Source organism: Pseudophryne corroboree, chromosome 5 (assembly GCF_028390025.1).
Source record: "Pseudophryne corroboree isolate aPseCor3 chromosome 5, aPseCor3.hap2, whole genome shotgun sequence".
Classification (NCBI taxonomy): domain Eukaryota; kingdom Metazoa; phylum Chordata; class Amphibia; order Anura; family Myobatrachidae; genus Pseudophryne; species Pseudophryne corroboree.
Genome location: NC_086448.1, coordinates 135,298,291 through 135,320,785, shown reverse-complemented (window position 1 = coordinate 135,320,785; position 22,495 = coordinate 135,298,291). Strand labels below are relative to the sequence as shown.

At 46.2% G+C, this 22,495-nt stretch overlaps 1 protein-coding gene and 1 long non-coding RNA gene across 6 annotated transcripts in view; one reads left to right on the top strand and one right to left on the bottom strand.

The window, feature by feature from the left end:
* The window catches only part of HDAC9 (histone deacetylase 9), a 1,168,275-nt gene that overhangs the window by 584,763 nt on the left and 561,017 nt on the right, over window positions 1-22,495 (bottom strand). The gene's annotated exons all lie outside the window — the stretch shown is intronic.
* Window positions 1-22,495, top strand: part of LOC134928855 (uncharacterized) — a 107,779-nt gene that overhangs the window by 66,713 nt on the left and 18,571 nt on the right. Inside the window, exons 1-2 of one of the 5 annotated variants that reach the window (XR_010178068.1) lie at window positions 9,952-10,084; window positions 13,010-13,198. This is a non-coding gene — a long non-coding RNA (uncharacterized LOC134928855). Of the gene's footprint in view, window positions 1-9,951; window positions 10,187-13,009; window positions 13,199-18,020; window positions 18,326-22,495 lie in introns of those variants that run through there. The other 4 variants (XR_010178069.1, XR_010178070.1, XR_010178071.1 and 1 more) reach the window with 4 other exon arrangements.

Genomic DNA, 22,495 nt, shown 5'->3' with positions numbered 1-22,495 from the left:
CAATACTAAAATCAGAACACTAGGCCCCAAAATGGTAAATTCAACTTCAGGAACAATTGGTATAATAATATCATAAAGAGGAGCGAGTCACTCTGCGTTCTGATTTTGATTTCAAAATCACCCTCATGTTTGGATGTTGGTTTTGGCAAAATCAGGCTGGTGTTTTGATTTTACATTAAGATTTTGCAAAAAAAAGTAATAGCAAAAAAAATCTGAAGCTGGTTTTTGTTCCTATACTTCACTGATACATGCATTTACACTAGTCTGTTATTTAACTTAGTCTATTTATAGACACTGGCCCTCATTCCAACCTGATCGCTAGCAGGCTATGATCCGCTGTGCAGAGACTGCACAAGCAAAAAGTTTGTGCAGTCTCTGCACAGCTCAAGACTTACTCTACCACTGCGATGATCCTTCCTGGAGCTGACGTCAGGATCCCTCCCTGCATTCGGCCGGACACGCCTGTGTTTTCTTCAGCACTCCCAGAAATCGGTCAGTTACCACCCCCAGCCTCTTCCTGTCAATCTTCTTGCATTCACCGTTACGAACACTTTCTTCGTTATTCTCGTTGCTGCCCGGTGATGGCTGACACCAGGCAGCAACGCGCCTGTGCATTGCCACCCGTGCACATGCGCAGTTCTGACCCGATCGCACAGCTGCAAAAAACTGCAGCGTGCGAACGGGTCGGAATGACCCCCACTATTCCATTAGTTGAGTGACGTGCTATGCATAATATAGTAGTCACAGGGCATTGTACGTAAAACCAATGGTTTATGTACAAATCCGATGGTGGGGAACGGCACATGTGCAGAACAAGTCTTGTGTGATTGCTCTCAGCCCCTTCTTAGCTGCTGCTGCATGACTGAGGTAGCTGAGACGGTTCTACAAAACTGGGCTTGTGGCCACCATTTTTTAGGATTGCCATGCCCAGTGTCTACATCATACTTGCATACCCTCCCGGAAAGGCCGGGAGGCTCCAGAAAATTGGGTGGCTCTCCTGGCCCCCCGGAAAAGTGGTCAAGTGTCCCGCTTTTGCTGGCAGCCCCTGCACACCCCCTCGGCCGCCCACAGCAGAGAATAAGTGGGCAGTCCAAGAGGGATATGAAGACACAAACCGCTCCCCCGCTGTACAGTGCCTGTTTTCTCGGCACTGTCTAGCAGGGGCGGGGCCACGATGACGCAACTATGGTGCCATGCCCCCGGACCGCTAACTTTGCCCATTGGCCATGCCCCCAGACCACCCACATTGCACTAGTCATGCCCCCATTAGCCTTCCACGCTGCACCCTCCCGGAGGACAGTGCAGCAAGGTAAGCAACTATGGTCTACGTCATCAGATGCAGACTTCCTGGACCCAGCAGAGGATTTTTGATGGCCACTCTGAGCTTTTTTTAAAAACAAAAAGCAACCTGCACCTCCAGTCAACTCGGACGGCATTACAACTGGCCCATTATGTTTCAAAAGCGTTTAATAATAATATATGCATACCAAAGCTACCATCATAGTCAAGAATTCATGTTGTGTTATCAGGTATTTCTTGTTATTTTCTTCTTAGATCTCAGATGTACAGTATGTAACAGAAACCACAAATAGTATACTATGTTCCAAATAAACTGTATATTATATACAAATACAAAATGTAATATTCCTTACATCAGTAGATTCAAAATGAGGTTTATCTGAACCATTTGGTCAGCAAGGACTGAGGCGCATAGCGAAACCAATGCATTTTGTTCCTTTTCATATGTATGGGACTTCATTAGTAAGGATAGTTCATATACTTAGGGGTTAATCCAATTACATGGGAAGGGTGCGGTGTGCCGTTGCCGTGCCGTTTCAACACTGGCAACGACACTCAACCTCGCACCCTGTGCAGTGGCGTAACTAGAAATTTTCCTCCCCCAAGCCAAAAAATCCTTCGGCGCCCCCCCCCCCCCATTCCCCCCATAATTGTCATTAGTAAAGGGTGTGTGGCTTCGTTAAAATGGGCGTGGCTTCGCGTAAAGGGGTGTGGTATTTCAGGAAAAGACTACCTTATACCCCAGTTTTGCAACCTGCACGCCCAGACGTTAGCCACCACAGGAAAGAAAAATAATCCTGATTCATGCCCCTTACATTATTTGTCATTTTTCCTCCTTATAGTAATGCCCAGTATACATTATTCCACATACTGCAATGGCCCTTAGACATTATGCCACACACAACAATGCACATGACACAATATGCACACACTGTAATGCCCCCGACACATTATGCCACACACCGTAATGCCTGTGACACATTATGACAGGAATCGCAATGCCCGTTATACATTATGCTACACACTGCAATGCCCCTGATACATTATAGCACATACAATGTCTGTGACACAGTATGACACACACCACAATGATCCTGAGACATTATACCACATACCACAATGCCCGTGATATAGTATACAACACACCGTAATGCCCGACACATTATGACACACACCGCAATGTCCGTGATACATTATGCCACACACCGTAATGCCCATTACACATTAAGTTCTACAGTAAGGCTTCTAATTACTTTTAAATTACCTGCTCGTTGCCAGGGGTTTCAGGCTCTTGGTTCCATGCATGGTGCCAGGGGTTTTCATGCTCAGGGTGTCATGCTCGTTGCCAGGGGTTTCATGCACTGGGTGTCATGCTCGTTGCCAGGGGTTTCATGCACTGGGTGTCATGCTCGTTGCTAGGGGGTAGTGCTTGTTGCTAGTGCCGTGCTCCCAGTGCCACATATGCCCCCAGTGCCAGATATTCCCCCACAGTGCCAGGTATATGCCCCCAGTGCCAGGTACATGCCCCCAGTGCCAAATATACCCCTCCCCCAGTGCCACATATGCCCCCTCAGTGCCTGCTACCCCCAGTGCCAAATATTCCTCCACAGTGCCACATATGCCCCCTCAGTGCCTGCTCCCCCACAGTGCCAGGTATATGCCCCCAGTGCCAGATCTTCCCCCACAGTGCCAGGTATATGCCCCCAGTGCCAGGTATATGCCCCCAGTGCCAGATCTTCCCCCACAGTGCCAGGTATATGCCCCCAGTGCCAGGTATATGCCCCCAGTGCCAGATCTTTCCCCACAGTGCCAGGTATATGCCCCCAGTGCTAGGTATATGCCCCCAGTGCCAGATCTTCCCCCACAGTGCCACATATGCCCCCTCAGTGCCTGCTCCCCCCAGTGCCAAATATTCCCCCACAGTGCCAGGTATATGCCCCCAGTGCCAGATATTCCCCCACAGTGCCAAGTATATGCCCCCAGTGCCAGATATTCCCCCACAGTGCCAGGTATATGCCCCCAGTGCCAGATCTTCCCCCACAGTGCCAGGTATATGCCCCCAGTGCCAGGTATATGCCCCCAGTGCCAGATCTTCCCCCACAGTGCCAGGTATATGCCCCCAGTGCCAGGTATATGCCCCCAGTGCCAGATCTTCCCCCACAGTGCCAGGTATATGCCCCCAGTGCCAGGTATATGCCCCCAGTGCCAGATCTTCCCCCACAGTGCCACATATGCCCCCTCAGTGCCTGCTCCCCCCAGTGCTAAATATTCCCCCACAGTGCCAGGTATATGCCCCCAGTGCCAGATATTCCCCCACAGTGCCAAGTATATGCCCCCAGTGCCAGATATTCCCCCACAGTGCCAGGTATATGCCCCCAGTGCCAGATCTTCCCCCACAGTGCCAGGTATATGCCCCCAGTGCCAGGTATATGCCCCCAGTGCCAGATCTTCCCCCACAGTGCCAGGTATATGCCCCCAGTGCCAGGTATATGCCCACAGTGCCAGGTATATGCCCCCAGTGCCAGGTATATGCCCCCAGTGCCAGATCTACCCCCACAGTGCCAGGTATATGCCCCCCAGTGCCAGGTATATGCCCCCAGTGCCAGATCTTCCCCCACAGTGCCAGGTATATGCCCCCAGTGCCAGGTATATGCCCCCAGTGCCAGATCTTCCCCCACAGTGCCAGGTATATGCCCCCAGTGCCAGGTATATGCCCCCAGTGCCAGATCTACCCCCACAGTGCCAGGTATATGCCCCCAGTGCCAGGTATATGCCCCCAGTGCCAGATCTTCCCCCACAGTGCCAGGTATATGCCCCCAGTGCCAGGTATATGCCCCCAGTGCCAGATCTACCCCCACAGTGCCAGGTATATGCCCCCAGTTCCAGGTATATGCCCCCAGTGCCAGATCTTCCCCCACAGTGCCAGGTATATGCCCCCAGTGCCAGGTATATGCCCCCAGTGCCAGATCTTCCCCCACAGTGCCAGGTATATGCCCCCAGTGCCAGGTATATGCCCCCAGTGCCAGATCTACCCCCACAGTGCCAGGTATATGCCCCCAGTGCCAGGTATATGCCCCCAGCGCCAGATCTTCCCCCCCCAGTGCCAGGTATATGCCCCCAGTGCCAGGTATATGCGCCCAGTGCCTGCTCTCCTCTCCCCCCCCCCCCCGCACCTTTGTGTTGGAGGGACACTGAGCGCATAGCGCGTCTCTCCTGTGTCCCTCCTGGCTCTCCTCCGGCAAGTCTAATAAAGGAAGTGCCGGTTCGTGAGCCAATCAGAGCTCACGAACGGCACTTAGACCGGCCGGGGGAGAGCCAGGAGGGACACAGGAGAGACGCGCTATGTGCTCCGTGTCCCTCCAAGTCCTTACAGCAGGGAGGGAGACCGCAGATTGACATGCGGACGCTCGTCCGCATGTCAATCTGTGCAAAGTCAGTGGCGCCCCCGCAGCCCCTCGTCCCCAAGCCACCGCGAGGACTGCGGGGGCAGTAGTTACGCCACTGACCCTCTGCAGGCTGATATCGGCCCCAATTCGCACAAAATTGCTTGGACCTTTGTGGGGTGGTGAGCACTTTTGTATGAATTCGGGCCGCCGTAAAGTGCGACTGCTGCCACGATGACTCACACCCACGAGATCATCACGGCTAATTGGATTAACTCCTTATACTGATAAACACAAGCATCTGACATAATTGCATTGGTATACAGTTAGATGTATGAGTATGAAAGGGTTTCACTATGAATTGGACAGACCAATGCTGGTGTCTAATTGCTGTACTATGGAAACTATAGTGTTATAAATGAAATTGCACAGAGTTGCACTGAAAGAAAAAAGCCATGGTCAGTTTTGCCTTAAAAATGATTGCCGCTTTAAAAATACAGGCAGACTCGCAGAAATTCCAGAATAGCATGCACCTCACGGGGCTATTACGTATTGACCCACACCTTTGCTTTCAGATACTATATTATAATGTAACAATAACAAGAAACCAAGAGTCGATGTAACACGTTTTTTAAGTAATCATGAATACAATAAAAAAAAGTATTTAAAAAAAAATGAAATAAGAATTCTGGCTTCTCGTCACTACAGGGAGATCCTGAACTATTTTGCCAATAAGCAATCCTAACGCATTTCGCACTCCCACATTTTGTATTTTTTTTTTCTGTCAAATGCAGCATTTTTTAAAACCCACACAGCTCTATACAGGAAATGAAGAATTCTGCCAGAAGTTCCATCGAACAGAGCCCAATGTTATTATTGTTCATTTCTGCTCAGAGAGAACTTTCCCATCATGACTTACTACTGGGCTTTGTCTCCCTGCTTGGAAAGGTTACCACTGAAAGCGTTTACTTCATGTGAGGCCATGAATAAAATTAAGTGTAATTCCACTGAAGAGAAACCGCCAAGATTTTCAAAGAGATTGTGGTAAAATTCAACTGTCTGAAGCTATTTTCACTAAGGAAAGAATGTGCACAGATGCTGGGTCAGCAATTTCAAAGATTTTTTTTCATACGTACACTCAAGTGTGATAATAATTACAAATAAGTTTGAGGAAAGAAAAGGAAATCTTTATCTAATCTGGAACACTTAATTTCTAAATAAATAGTCTGAAGTGTGCATTGAAGCCAGAAGAGCGTTTTATATAAACAATATACAATTGAAATGAAGAGGAGTGCAGTGTAATGGCAAAATATATTCAAATTCAAATATATTAATGATTGGAAAGATAGCTGTAAAAGAACAGATTTAGGCCCTCATTCCGAGTTGTTCGCTCAGTATTTTTCATCGCATCGCAGTGAAAATCCGCTTAGTACGCATGCGCAATGTTCGCACTGCGACTGCGCCAAGTAACTTTACTATGAAGAAAGTATTTTTACTCACGGCTTTTTCTTCGCTCCGGCGATCGTAATGTGATTGACAGGAAATGGGTGTTACTGGGCGGATACACGGCGTTTCAGGGGCGTGTGGCTGAAAACGCTACCGTTTCCGGAAAAAACGCAGGAGTGGCCGGGGAAACGGTGGGAGTGCCTGGGCGAACGCTGGGTGTGTTTGTGACGTCAACCAGGAACGACAAGCACTGAAATGATCGCACAGGCAGAGTAAGTCTGGAGCTACTCTGAAACTGCTAACTCGTTTGTAATCGCAATATTGCGCGTACGTCGGTCGCAATTTTAAGAAGCTAAGATTCACTCCCAGTAGGCGGCGGCTTAGCGTGTGTAACTCTGCTACATTCGCCTTGCGAGCGAACAACTCGGAATGAGGGCCTTAGTTTCTCTTAGAGATCTGAGTAGGCTTCTGTTAGCCATAATAATTAACAGTAGAGGTTGTATTACTTAATATATTGCACACGTTTTCCTAATGAACCCTGAAGTGATAACACAAATTCCTGCAGTGTCTTCACATATCATACAGTGAGATTACAGATTATGGGGTTGATGCAAATGTTGAAAAATGAAAATGCTGCAGATGGCGTCTCGTATAAAAAAAACACCAACAGCGGCTTCACTGATCCCCTGGCTGTGTCTGAAGACACAACATCGGATCAACATCACAACCATCGGTCACAGCATCGTACATCTGAGTAAGTCTAAGCTTACCAAGAATGTCCGTCGCATCTAAACTGCCAAAGCCAGTAAATCTGCATTGGAGGACACAGGTGCTGGCTTCGGTACTCGAACAAAAAGGAAGTGAAACGCTTCCATTTTCGCAACACTTCCAGACTCAACCCCCAAACAGCCACAGCATGTCAACTGACATCGCAGCTGTATCAAGGCACATGCATACTGCATCTCCAACACATCTGCAGCACCAGTTCTCAAAACATTGCCTATATGCTTAGAAATCGGAACAATGCCCATTGCACCCATTATAGAAACGCCAATGGCGCCCCCCTCTGAAGCAGCCCATATAAGCGATAACATCAAGAAGGCAGTTTGTATAGATAATACAGTTTATAGAGGAGTTTACACCGGAACATCACTTGTGTATTATGGTGCTGATTCTGACGTGGGAGCAAAAGCAAAAAGAACAAGTAACTTTGCACCCGGAATAAACAATATATTTATCAAGGGGTGTAAATACTCTATGTGCATTATACAGACAAAGGTGCTGTCGGGTCAGACGGTTTCAGACATGTGGTGGAAAAGTGATGGGTGTTCCTGGGCAGTGACTAGGAGGTGGCTACTAATGCATGTAAAAATGGTTCATTCAAGTGTTGTGTTACAGGAGTGTTGCAGGTGTGTCAGTGCAAGTCGCTGCATTCCCAGACACACAGCCACAAGGTAAGCAACAAGATGCAATGCTTTTTGGCGCCCCATATTTCCATCCCCATAGAGATATATGGGGACAGGTATCAGTTAAGATCCGCAACACGGTATCCCGGTGATCACAATGCCAACGCCGAAATCCCGCACAGCAGTACAATGGAATACCAGTGAGGTAGGTGATTCTCCATCTGTAGGTAAATACAGAGAAAACAAGGACCTGTGGCGCTACTTGATATCTATAATCTGTTTATTATGAACATAGTACTAAGACAAAACAAAAATCAGTGTTAAATAAGCATTTAAAATGAGAGACAGCAATACTTCTATACCAGGGTTGTGGCTTAATAAGCACCCCACAGCACCTGTCTATAATTATTAAAATTCACTGCTCACACACTTTCTTGTTCCACGTTAATTAATAAAGCATCCGAGTCTCAGTGATGCTGTTAGTATAAAGGGGTGGTGGTTATTATAATTGGTGTATATGTCTCAAGTTCATAAAGCCATAGTAAATGTAACAGTATTCTGATAAAACAAATGATAGGGTGTATATAAGTAAATTGATATAATACAGTTAATAAACACTTAGTAAAAACACTTAATAAAATTCTCCCATTGAGGAAGAAGGTCCTATGTACTGAGTCCAAATGAGAGAGCGCGCTCTCTCTCCTTTCTGCGGCAAAAAGGATTTCTTTATGTGGGTCCGGGTATTGTCAAAGTGAGTTTCTTTGGGTCCGATATTTGTAAAAAGTCTCTGACTTACGTGTCTTCGTCCCGCTCGGGACTCCTGATGTTTTCACCTTGGGCGGTGTGTCAGAGTCTCTCCCCGCGGTCGCGATGTTGCTGCAGGCGCCTGCAGTGCTTCTTCCTCGGTCCTCTCTGTGCTTGCGGCCAGCGCTTACCAGGGGATCTGGAACTCCGGGTTGGGGGCGGATGTGAGGGGGTGTGTCCAACGCGTTTCACTCGGCTTCAGAATGCCGGGCTTCGTCAGGGACTTTGTTGTGTATTGAGTTACAGTCACTTATTTAAAGGGGCCGGTTCTTGTCTATTGGTTCGTCCGGCTGTCCGTCAAGTACTGTTTACTTTTGTATCCGTGATTCCTTATATCCAGATAATGTTATTTAACACAAAAATATCACAAAAATAAGGTATTTCGATCAACAGGTGTATAATTGCATGAAGCACAGAGAGGACCGAGGAAGAAGCACTGCAGGCGCCTGCAGCAACATTATTACTTATATACACCCTATCATTTGTTTTATCAGAATACTGTTACATTTACTATGGCTTTATGAACTTGAGACATATACACCAATTATAATAACCACCACCCCTTTATACTAACAGCATCACTGAGACTCGGATGCTTTATTAATTAACGTGGAACAAGAAAGTGTGTGAGCAGTGAATTTTAATAATTATAGACAGGTGCTGTAGGGTGCTTATTAAGCCACAACCCTGGTATAGAAGTATTGCTGTCTCTCATTTTAAATGCTTATTTAACACTGATTTTTATTTTGTCTTAGTACTATGTTCATAATAAACAGATTATAAAAATGTTATGTATTATTGAATTCCTAGATATCAAGTAGCGCCACAGGTCCTTGTTTTTTCTGTATTTGCTATTGCCATAACGAGGAACCCTTGAAAAGAATTCCTCTTAGGCACCTGGGCTGCACTGGTATAACTTATCCCAGAAAGACAAACTCCAATTGGAGGGAGCGCAGACCACACCCCCATCTGTATAAAACTCCATCTGTAGGTGTCCACGACACCCACAGAGGGAGAATATAACCTGTGGCGAGCGCAGCGAGCCCGTAAGTGTCTTTATAGTGCTCTCCCCGCTGCCACCATACTGGTGGCTGGGATGCCACGGTCGGTATACTGACACCCGGCTTCCCGGCCATTGGTATTTCATGCCGAACCCATGGGGACAGCAGTGCTTTATAATACAATTACACAGTATTTATAGATTAGTAAAATAGCCGCTTGCCATGTACAGGTGTAAGCCATTCAGCAGTCAGCCCAAATAACCAAAGTCTTGTACTCCATTAGTAGCTTCGTGGACAGACAGATGCCCTCTCCTGCTGACATGCTTACAGGCACTTTGGCCTAGATAGCCTGTGACTAGTTCCTATAAATGGCATGTCCAGTATGGCAGCGGTTCACAGCTCTATCCCCAATGATTTTACATATGTTTAACAATGCACAGGTGAGTTCAAATCTCTCTGTCATTGAGCAAGTTCATCATTCTCAGTAAGTGTATCATTTTTAAAAATGACTCTCTAGTAAATAACACACTAAAGGGCAATATGCTCCCCACAGTACAGCTGTCGTTTTGTGACATCATTTTCTTCTTTATGTGCACATGTGTCTAGGTGGTGGTAGAGCCACTGAAACATCTCATGGGACCCGGTGCTAGACAGGGGGTGTGGCCATCCGGAAAACCACTCCCTGTGAAAATTATGTGCTCCACTTCAAAATCTGTTCAGTGCCCCAGGACAAGCCAGGGCCTGGGTAATTAGTACCCCTTCCTTGCAGCACTCAGCATGCTAATTATCCTTACTTGCTTCCAGGGTACGCGATGGAAAGGTCCAACAGTACTTCCCAAAGCAGACGGTAGTTGTACTATGCACTGGGGTGGTAAGATGGTGTAGTTATACAGGTAGAGTATCCCTTATCCAAAATGCTTGGGACCAGAGGTATTTTGGATATCGGATTTTTCCGTATTTTGGAATAATTAGATACCATAATGAGATATCATGGTGATGGGACCTAAATCTAAGCACAGAATGCATTTATGTTTCATATACACCTTATACACACAGCCTGAAGGTCATTTAATACAATATTTTTTAATAACTTTGTGTATTAAACAAAGTTTGTGTACATTGAGCCATCAAAAAACAAATGTTTCACCATCTCACTCTCACTCAAAAAAGTCCGTATTTCGGAATATTCCGTATTTCGGAATATTTGGATATGGGATACTCAACCTGTACCATGCACTGGTAATATGGTGTAGTTGTACTATGCACTGGGGTGGTAATTTGGTGTAGTTGTACTATGCACTGGGGTGGTAATTTGGTGTAGTTGTCCTATGCACTGGGGTGGTAATTTGGTGTAGTTGTCCTATGCACTGGGGTGGTAATATGGTGTAGTTGTCCTATGCACTGGGGTGGCAATATGGTGTAGTTGTATTATGCACTGGGGTGGTAATATCGTGTAGTTGTTCTATGCACTGGGGTGGTAATATGGTGTAGTTGTACTATGCACAGAGGTGGCAATATGGTGTACAGTAGTTCTACTATGCGCTGGGGTGGTAATTTGGTGTAGTTGCACATAAAGCTTTGCATTACATATCACAATTTTGCACTTTCACACGGAGAACAAACATTATAATAATAACAACTATTTTTAGAGTTTGTTTTGCTTATGCAAAGCCAGTGACAGCTTCCATTGCTCTATATGCAGAAAATGCATTGCATTTACAGGCAGATGATTATAAATAGATCATATTCCTCATTATGGACTGTAAATGCCTTTAGCAGATAATGAGACATACAACTTTCTTTTTTTAACTGCACAACCGAAATAGCATTTCACAATAAAAATGACATTGAACACCTGTGAAAAAATAAGCTCTCTGTCAGACAGGGTGACAAATATATTTAATATACTGTACATAAGTAAAAGAAAAGAATCATATTTACAGGCGTTCCCTCTAAACAGTGTAATATAACCGTACTAGAGTGGAAACTGGAACGGAAATACTGGAATCTTAAACACAGCAACCTGATACTCTGCCTGCTCCATTAAAAAGGCAAATTGTTCTGTAGCCTTTCTTCCTCACGACTAAAGATGAGTACAAATACAGCGTTAGGCAGAATTCATGATACAGTGTATGGTGGGTTTTGAGGATCTTAAGCAGCTTGCAAACCAAATATAACAGAATTTGCTTTTTCTTGCAACGTTAAATAGTTAAAAATGAAAGTTTGGTTTTGTTACATCTGCCCGATCAGCAGAGCAACATGTGGGTAATTCCAAGTTGATCGCAGCAGGAAATTTTTTAGCAGTTGGGCAAAACCATGTGCACTGCAGGGGGGGCAGATATAACATGTGCAGAGAGAGTTAGATTTGGGTGGGTTATTTTGTTTCTGTGCAGGGTAAATACTGGCTGCTTTATTTTTACACTGCAATTTAGATTGCAGATTGAACTCACCACACCCAAATCTATCTCTCTCTGCACATGTTATATCTGCCCCCCCTGCAGTGCACATGGTTTTGCCCAACTGCTAACAAAGTTCCTGCTGCGATCAACTCAGAATTACCCCCATGGTTTTGCCCAATTGAGAACTTTTTTGATTTACTAACAAACCTGAATAACCCCCCATAGTTTAGCAAATGTTTCCAAAAGAAATGTAACTATGTTTTTGTTTTAGAAATGTCGCCCCATAAATACCCTTTGTTAGTAATAGTTCTTTGGCTTTACATTTACTACCCTGGTGAGGGAAGTGTCGTCTGCACTGACATCACTGCCTCTGTGCAATGATTGCAGCAGAAAACCACATGCATATCCGCTAGGGTGACCAATCCTGGGATTGGTGGGATCCTGGGATTTAGGCCAAAAATCATCTGGGATTAAATCCCGGGATTGGAAGCTCCAATCCCGGGATTTCGGGATCAGGCAGTCCTTCGATTTTTTTAATACTGGGCAGCGTCGAGCGTACTGAGGAAACTCAGACACTGCCCGGCTCCCCCTGCGCAGCGTGACGTGAAGTCAGAGTTCACGCTGCGCAGCCAGCCGCCCACCGCACAGACCTCACCGAACCGGAGGAAATGACCCACCAGCCCTCCCAGGTACTATGGTGGTAAATTATGCGTGCGGGACGGGGGGCATTGACACAGGAAACAATCCAATCCCAGGTAATTCGGGAATCCCGGGATTGACCATTTTCCAATCCCGATACCCAGGATTGAAAAATGGCCCGGTATTGGCCACCCTAATATCTGCCAATTATTCCTAATGTTCCTATTTTTCTATATTGACGACAAGATGAATGTTATTGGGTTTGAAGTGTGAGGCAGAGTTCTGAAACTCTTGCTCATCACAATTTATTATTTCATATTTATTTAACATTTCTAAAAAAGAATAAAAAATAAAAAATAAAAAAATAAATATATATATATATATATATATATATATTAATACTGTAAAGTTGTCATGTTGAGGATTGTAGTGTACTGCCGAGATGGTATTATGTGTAATGAGATGAGATGCATCGGCTGAGCAACAAAGTTCTATCAAATCAGTTTTAAAACTACTGGCAGCTAGGCTTTCTACATTTATATACAGATTGTGGTTGGTTTGTTATTTAAAGTTTTTATGCTGCCTCATAACTATGTTAAATAGTATTGGACTCTCCATGTTATTTTTTACAGCTGTTCTAGTCAGAGTTCCAAGTTACGAAATTAGACCTTAGTTTGTTGGCTTGACGTTCCCACAAGTGAGCTGCAGGAGTTGGAGTGAACCAGTTTGACCATCTGCTCTGGTCATACAGTGACTTTTTCCATGGATACAGGGTGGCGCTACACTCGAAAGGGGTACGCAAGCAAGAGTGTATCCAGAAGGTAAGAGATGGGGAAAGGATGAGAATCTCTGGAAAGTTCCCTCGCTGTTCCATCGTGAGAAAGCAGCAGATCTGTTCCTGCCATATTGGAGCATGCGAAGATGGTAAAGGTTGTTTCATGGCAGGAGTCAGTGCTTTTGTGTGCAGATGATATATGAGTAGCCAGTTATGAATAGACTGAGCCGGATCGAGATGCCAAGATTGTTATGGACCACAAGCACTTACAGAATGAGAGGCTGTGCTCAGCCCTTCCCCAATGCCAGCTGCCATCTTCAGGACAGCTGGGATGAGGATGATAAGGGCAATCAGATGAAATGTACCAAACACCAAACCTCTCTGGGGCAATACATGATCCTGTACCAGCTACAGCAGTGCAAAGGCTAAGAGAGACAGTGTATATCACCTTGAAGAATCTGTCCAAGAACCAGGCCAGATAGGTTGGCATTCTGGATTTTAGATGTTTTGCCAATCTGAAATTAGGCCTTGTTCTTGAACCGTTTTTAGAAGGTAGATGTTTGATGAAGTCACAGCCCACTGATATGACTTTGTATGAGACACAGGGATAGATTATCAGCAGGATCAACAGAACATCACTCCTGCTTTGGCATTCACTCAGAAAGAAGAAGAGATGAAACTGGTTTGGAGGCTGTAATGCACTTAAGCATTAGGTCATCTCTGTAGCCGCCCATGGGAGAGAGGTGGGATATATATATATATATATATAAATGTGAAAGCCCTCATTCTCTCTCTCTCACTCACTGACTGACTGACTTAGGAAGATGAAATTTAACATACGTAGTCTACAGGTGGAAAAAAGGAAAACTACGTAATTAGAATTTTAATAAACCTCCCCTAAGGGGATGAAAAGGAGGTTGACATAATGACGTCATTACTGATGCATGGCTTGCGTTGCGTGAATTATAACACCCAAAAAGGACAAACGGATCAACATTTGGATTGCACCTCCCGTGTGTAGAATTTAATAAACTACAAAAATGCAAAAGCCCTCACTCACTCACTCACTCACTCACTCTCTCACTCATCACTAATTCTCTTACTTCCCGATACGTTAGGAAGATGAAATTTAACATAGGTATTCTACAGGTGGGAAATAGGAAAACGACGTAATTAGAATTTGAATAAACCTCCCCTAAGGGAATGAAAAGGGGGTTGACATAATATCGTCATAACCGATGCGTGGCTTGCGTTGTGTGAACGATAACGCCCAAACAGACAATCAGATCAAAATTTGGATTGCACCTCCAGTGGGTAGAATTTAATAAACTACAAAAATGGTCCTGCCACTTTTTACCTTATCTGCTACGGGTGCTCCTCGGGTAACGGCAAGAACCATGGATAAAAATTTACTTACATTAAGACATCTCATTTACATCTCTAAAGATTTACCAAATTTTTAACACTCATTTATATTTACAAGCATGAAAATCAGAAACTCCTGTGCGAAGAACGGGTGAAACAGCTAGTACTGAATATTAGCATGATCTAGATAGATTAAAGATTGGAAGGCCACACCAAAGTCACTACAACTTGTGGTCCTCAAAGTTACAGCTTACTATTTCTCTTAAATGTCATATATTTGCGATGGTGGTAGAGGCTCTTTAATCTTTGGGTTGGGGTCCTGTAAATCTACCCACAAATATATCCTGTTTCTGAGGCTGTGGATAATAGGGTCGACCACACTTAGGTCGACAGTCATTAGGTCGACCATTATTGGTTGACAGTGACTAGGTCGACACAGCCATTAGGTCGACATCAACAAGGTCGACATGGAAAAAGGTCGACATGACTTTTTAAAAAACAAAATTGGTGTTGTATTCTTCGTAAAGTGACCGGGAACCCCAATTAGTGCACCATGTCCCCTCACATTGCTCGCTTCACTCGCCATGCTTCGGGCAAGGTTACTATTCCCAATCGTAGGCCACGTGGATCGTAAAGTATGAAAAAGTTCAAAAAATGAAGGAAAAAAAGTGAAAAACTCATGTTGACCGTTTTCCATGTCGACCTAGTGACCATGTCGGCCTATAGACCATGTCCACCTAATGCATGTTGACCAATTGTGGTTGACCTAATGACTGTCGACCTAAGTGTGGCCGACCTAGAGACCGGATACCGTTTCCGACACCTTACTCTGGGTTGAAGATAGAGGGTATTGTGATTAGTTCAAATAGGAACCACCGTGTTTTTATCCTGGAAATAGGAGGGAACCTATTTTGTAACAGTGTGTTACACTGAGGTGTAACTGAGGACGAGTCTAGTGTAGTCAGCAGGGGCGTCTTAAGAGAGGAGGGGGCCCGTGTGCAGACTCTGGGTGGGCCCCCTCTACTCCACGGCGCCGTAGGATCTGACACTGTGCCGGAGCCTACTGCACATGCGCAGGTCTCTGGAAACATGGCACCTGTCATGTTCCGGAGACCAAATTCAAACTGCGAATGCGCGGTGGCCATTTTGGAAGGTATTTTTTTGCGTGACAACAGTGGCTGCAGCGCCCGACGCTGGACTCTGGAGAGGTGAGTACTAAAATATGGGTGCAATGTGTGTGGTGTGGACCCCTGGACCCAGGGGCCCATGTGCCCCACACACATTGCACCCATGAAAGAAACGCCAATGGTAGTCAGGTTTACTGGGATTTGTGTACAGCACATGATCAACTTAATACAGTACATCTGAAAACAATGCACATGTTTCTAGTTTAGACTATTGCATCAATAAAGTTAGCAACGTGAAATGATTTCCTTTACTGTTGCTGACCCGCCATAATTTGCCACCCAAGACAGCTGCCTCGGGTGGCCTAGGCGCCCTCTAGATATTAATATTCAGCTGTCTATCATGATCAATGTTCAGCTGTCGCTCATGTACAGTATGTCACAGGCCTGCGTTTTAGCATAGCATGATCATGGAGGTAAAACTGTATATAAAAACAAACAAACAAACAAAAACAAAACACAATAGGATATAATGCAGCTGTATTCCCATAATAAACGCTCAAACTCTCACAGTATTGTGTCACACATACCAGGTGCAAATGTAGCCAAACACAATGAGCTCGGGGAGAGAGGGAAGATAAATGATCTCTCTTATTGGTTTAAAATCCCCTTCACAAGTGAAGGCTCATTTATTATTGTCCAGCTAGACGTAACAGCAACGCTTTGTCCCCTGCCTAATGGAACGTCAACTTTGTGGAGCTGAAACTGTGTATTATAAAGCATGGTGCATATTCCCATTACTAATCCTAGGGTCAGTAGCATAAATGTCACTTTGAACATTTATGTGTTACCTTGTAGGAAAGCTTAGTTATAAATTTTAAAAGCATACCTAACACTAACTTCCTGTTCACCTCCAATTTTAAGGTATTGAGGTTGGAAGCCAAAGGTCGTGCCCTTTGTTCAATAAAAACCCTTTGCTGCCACAGTTATTACAAGTATTCCACATCCCTGCCAATTCCCCTGTGACATAAAGAACCATTTTCTTTGGCTTTTTGGGGGCCCGCTTTTCCTCTTCTAAATAGTGTAACATTACTTCAATCGTCTTCTTTTATTATTACAAAACCACGCTCTTTGTTACTGGCCGAGATGCACAGTCCATTAGGTAAAACGAGAAAACAAGTTCACACATAAGACATTTTTCACAGAGTTGTGAATATTCTAATTTAATGTATGCGACCCCGACATGTTTGTGCCCCCTTTACCCCCCTCCTAGAGTAACAGAGGTTTTATTCAGAGTGTGCACCTGTGGAAACCAAACTTCCAGCGCACACTGGATCATTAACAAAATGAGCTGTGTCAATAGGTTAAAGTCTCGGAGGGGAAGAGAGCTATATATCAAAAGAAAAACATTATTTATTCTGTGGTAGATAAAGTGCTTGATTTAATGAGGCTGGCAATTGGTGGAAAAAGAAAGCAGGCATGTAGGAGCAGATAAAAGACACATTTAATTTCAGTTTGACAAAAGGAACCCTGGTTAGGTGAAATACCTCAAAAGACAATAAAGTCAGAATAGGAAAAAATAGTAAAATCAAAAAATAAAGAAAAACAACACGGGGTGCATAAAACAAATATAAATAATAAACCAAAATTTTAATGATTTTGCTCTATTTTAATATTACTATTTAGGTTCTACTTTCCGAATACCTTTATTTGGCAGTAACAAAAACTAAGTGATGTTAACAGAAAAAGTTGAGTGAAAACATACCACATACTAGTTACATTTCAGCAAAATTCAGGCAAGAACAATTCAGTAAAAATTAAGCATTTCAGCAATTTAACATGTGCACAGCAGTGGGGAAAAAAAGCTGCTATACAGGCATTTTGTGTGCGAGTGCACCGCTCTGAAACGTCTATTTGATGGTAATCTTTTGAAAATTGCATAGTTAGGATGGCTGGGGTCTTCCAAAACAGACTTTGATTTCTTTAGGACTCTCTTATAGATCTCCTGAGAACATGGTAACACCAACTTCTCTGCTGGTCATCCTAATCACCCGATCCAGGGGTCTATTTACTAAGCCTTGAAAAGAGATAAAGTGGATGGAGAAAAAGTACCAGACAATCAGCTCCTAACTGCCATGTTACAGGCTGTATTTTAAATATGACAATTAGGAGCTGGTTGGTTGGTACTTTATCTCCGTCCACTTTATCTCACTTCAAGGCTTAGTAAATAGACCCCCCAGAGTCTTACGTTCCACAGCAGTACAGTTCCCAAATCATACAGCAATCCTGTAGGTCAGGATACTCAGTGGCGTCATGAGGTGGGTGCGGGGGGTGCGGCCCGCACCCGGGTGTCACCCTTCAATAGGGTGACACCAAAACGAGCCGCGCACTCACACGCACCCCCATCCCCTGACATGAGAAACACTGGTCCACGGCTGAGACCATACCCCCTCCTTCCAGGCCCCGCCTCCTAAAGTCCGACACTCTCACCTGTTTAGTGAGATCAGCAGGCAGCGCAGTACAGAGCCGTGCAGGCAGTGCAGTGGCCGACCCTCCCCTTTCCTCCAGAGTCCGGACACTCTCTCCTCACTCGGGTCCTGAGCCTGACACACACAAGCTCCGCCTCCCACACTATACTACAGGAGGAAGGAGCTGCTGGTGATGTGCTGCATGATGCCAGCCAGGTAACTTCTATAAATGCTCCATGATTAGCAGAATCGATTTATGAGGTGTGCGTGTGTGTGTATGAGGCTGAATGTGTTAATGGGCATTGGGATGTAGAAATTGTTGGGTTACTGAGTGTTAGGTGTGGGGGGGAGCTAATTGGGGCTGTGTTAATGTAGTATGGGTGCCGCTTGTGACTGTAGTATGAGTGCTGTGTGAGCATAGTATGGGTGCCACTGTGTGAATGTAGTATGGGTGCTGTGTGAGCATAGTATGGGTGCTGTGTGAATGTAGTGTGGGTGCTGTGTGAGAGTAGTATGGGTGCTGTGTAGTATGGGTGCTGTGTGACTGTAGTATGAGTGCTGTGTGAGCATAGTATGGGTGCCACTGTGTGAATGTAGTATGGGTGCTGTGTGAGCGTAGTATGGGTGCTGTGTGAATGTAGTGTGGGTGCTGTGTAGTATGGGTGCTGTGTGAGCGTAGTATGGGTGCCGCTGTGTGAGTGTAGTATGGGTGCCAATGTGTGAGCGTAGTATGGGTGCCAATGTGTGAGTGTAGTATGGGTGCTGTGTGAGTGTAGTATGGGTGCTGTGTGAGCGTAGTATGGGTGTTGTGTGAGCGTAGTATGGGTGCCAATGTGTGAGTGTAGTATGGGTGCTGTGTGAGCGTAGTATGGGTGCAGCTGTGTGAGTGTAGTATGGGTGCTGTGTGAGCGTAGTATGGGTGCCAATGTGTGAGTGTAGTATGGGTGCTGTGTGAGCGTAGTATGGGTGCTGTGTGAGCGTAGTATGGGTGCTGTGTGAGCGTAGTATGGGTGCAGCTGTGTGAGCGTAGTATGGGTGCAGCTGTGTGAGTGTAGTATGGGTGCTGATGTGTGAGTGTAGTATGGGTGCTGTGTAGTATGGGTGCTGATGTGTGAGTGTAGTATGGGTGCTGTGTAGTATGGGTGCTGCTGTGTGAGTGTAGTATGGGTGCTGTGTGAATGAAGTGTGGGTGCTGTGTAAGAGTAGTATGGGTGCTGTGTAGTATGGGTGCTGTGTGAGCGTAGTATGGGTGCCGGTGTGAGTGTAGTATGGGTGCTGTGTGAGCGTAGTATGGGTGCCGATGTGTGAGTGTAGTATGGGTGCTGTGTGAGCGTAGTATGGGTGCCGCTGTGTGAGCGTAGTATGGGTGCTGGTGTGTGAGCGTAGTATGGGTGCTGCTGTGTGAGTGTAGTATGGGTGCTGCTGTGTGAGTGTAGTATGGGTGCTGTGTGAGCGTAGTATGGGTGCCGCTGTGTGAGCGTAGTATGGGTGCTGGTGTGTGAGCGTAGTATGGGTGCTGTGTGAGCGTAGTATGGGTGCCGCTGTGTGAGAGTAGTATGGGTGCTGCTGTGTGAGTGTAGTATGGGTGCTGCTGTGTGAGCGTAGTATGGGTGCTGCTGTGTGAGCGTAGTATGGGTGCTGCTGTGTGAGCGTAGTATGGGTGCCGCTGTGTGAGCGTAGTATGGGTGCCGCTGTGTGAGCGTAGTATGGGTGCTGTGTGAGCGTAGTATGGGTGCTGTGTGAGCATAGTATGGGTGCTGCTGTGTGAGTGAAGTATGAGTGCTGCTGTGAGCGTAGAGTGGGTGCTGCTGTGTGAGCGTAGTATGGGTGCTGCTGTGTGAGCGTAGTATGGGTGCTGCTGTGTGAGCGTAGTATGGGTGCTGCTGTGTGAGCGTAGTATGGGTGCTGTGTGAGCGTAGTATGGGTGCCGCTGTGTGAGAGTAGTATGGGTGCCGCTGTGTGAGCGTAGTATGGGTGCCGCTGTGTGAGCGTAGTATGGGTGCTGTGTGAGCGTAGTATGGGTGCTGTGTGAGCGTAGTATGGGTGCCGCTGTGTGAGAGTAGTATGGGTGCTGCTGTGTGAGCGTAGTATGGGTGCTGCTGTGTGAGTGAAGTATGAGTGCTGCTGTGAGCGTAGAGTGGGTGCTGCTGTGTGAGCGTAGTATGGGTGCTGCTGTGTGAGCGTAGTACGGGTGCTGCTGTGTGAGCGTAGTATGGGTGCTGCTGTGTGAGCGTAGTATGGGTGCTGTGTGAGCATAGAGTGGGTGCTGCTGTGTGAGCGTAGTATGGGTGCTGTTTGAGCGTAGTATGGGTGCTGCTGTGTGAGCGTAGTATGGGTGCTGTGTGAGCGTAGTATGGGTGCTGCTGTGTGAGCGTAGTATGGGTGCTGTGTGAGTGTAGTATGGGTGCTGCTGTGTGAGCGTAGTATGGGTGCTGTGTGAGTGTAGTATGGGTGCTGCTGTGTGAGCGTAGTATGGGTGCTGTGTGAGCATAGAGTGGGTGCTGCTGTGTGAGCGTAGTATGTGTGTGAGCGTAGTATGGGTGCTGTTTGAGCGTAGTATGGGTGCTGCTGTGTGAGCGTAGTATGGGTGCTGTGTGAGCGTAGTATGGGTGCTGCTGTGTGAGCGTAGTATGTGTGTGAGCGTAGTATGGGTGCTGTGTGAGTGTAGTGTGGGTGCAGCTGTGTGAGCGTAGTATGTGTGTGAGCGTAGTATGGGTGCTGTTTGAGCGTAGTATGGGTGCTGCTGTGTGAGCGTAGTATGGGTGCTGTGTGAGCATAGTATGGGTGCTGCTGTGTGAGCGTAGTATGGGTGCTGTGTGAGTGTAGTATGGGTGCTGCTGTGTGAGCGTAGTATGGGTGCTGTGTGAGCATAGAGTGGGTGCTGCTGTGTGAGCGTAGTATGTGTGTGAGCGTAGTATGGGTGCTGTTTGAGCGTAGTATGGGTGCTGCTGTGTGAGCGTAGTATGGGTGCTGTGTGAGCGTAGTATGGGTGCTGCTGTGTGAGCGTAGTATGGGTGCTGTGTGAGTGTAGTATGGGTGCTGCTGTGTGAGCGTAGTATGGGTGCTGTGTGAGCATAGAGTGGGTGCTGCTGTGTGAGCGTAGTATGTGTGTGAGCGTAGTATGGGTGCTGTTTGAGCGTAGTATGGGTGCTGCTGTGTGAGCGTAGTATGGGTGCTGTGTGAGCGTAGTATGGGTGCTGCTGTGTGAGCGTAGTATGTGTGTGAGCGTAGTATGGGTGCTGTGTGAACGTAGTATGGGTGCTGCTGTGTGAGCGTAGTATGGGTGCTGTGTGAGTGTAGTGTGGGTGCTGCTGTGAGGGAAGCTTTATGGGAGCTGAAAGGGTGGGTGGATGAATGTGCTAATGGGTGTTGGGAGGAGGGATTGATAATGAATTGGGGAGAGATGGGGTAATGGATGTACGTGGCTTCAGTAATGGGTTCTTGGACAGGGATATGTTTGCGGTTGCTGTGTAGGGGAGATTAATCAGTGCCACCACCAAGTACATCTAATGCCACCTCTAAGACACCACATGATACCACATATCCCCACGTCACCACCAAGATGCCACATTTCACCACAACACCACAATTCACCACATGACACCACATTTCAATACATGATACCCCATATCCCCACATGTCACCACATGACACCACATTTCAATACATGATACCCCATATCCCCACATGTCACCACATGACACCACATTTTAATACATGATACCCCATATCCCCACATGTCACCACATGACACCACATTTCAATACATGATACCCCATATCCCCACATGTCACCACATGACACCACATTTCACCAGCTGAGCTGCGGTTTAGTACGCTGCTCATGTATTCCTATGGGTGCTTGTACTTAGACGCACACGTGCACCCTAGTCGTGATTGACGCAAATATGCCAAGCTGCAGGATGGAAGTGTGTAGGGGCAGGGCAATTAAAGGAAGGCTCTTGATACAACCCATGATGCAGATCACACCACCACACCACACCACTGGTCATGCCCCCCACATCACTAGTCACATCCCTTGCGGCAGCACACAATAGGCCTTTCATGAATTTCAGCTCCAGGCCCATGTGAACCTTAATTTGGCACTGGCTATGACATCAGTCTTCGTGATGTTACCATGCCCGCCAGCGCCGCTAGCAATACTGGGAGGGAGAAGTGGGAGGAGACTGCATTCTGTAGTGCTGCCGCTGCATTACAATAGGGAGGACCTGTTATGCAGTGTGCAGTTCATTGAACTTGGAGTCTCCTGCTGGCTGCTGCTGTCACTCCCTGGCTGGCTGTCAGTCGTTTCAGCTGCCAGTTTGGAGCAGCAGAGCGTACCGTAGCACGCTCCCACTACACAGACAGAAATAGAACGCCTCAATTG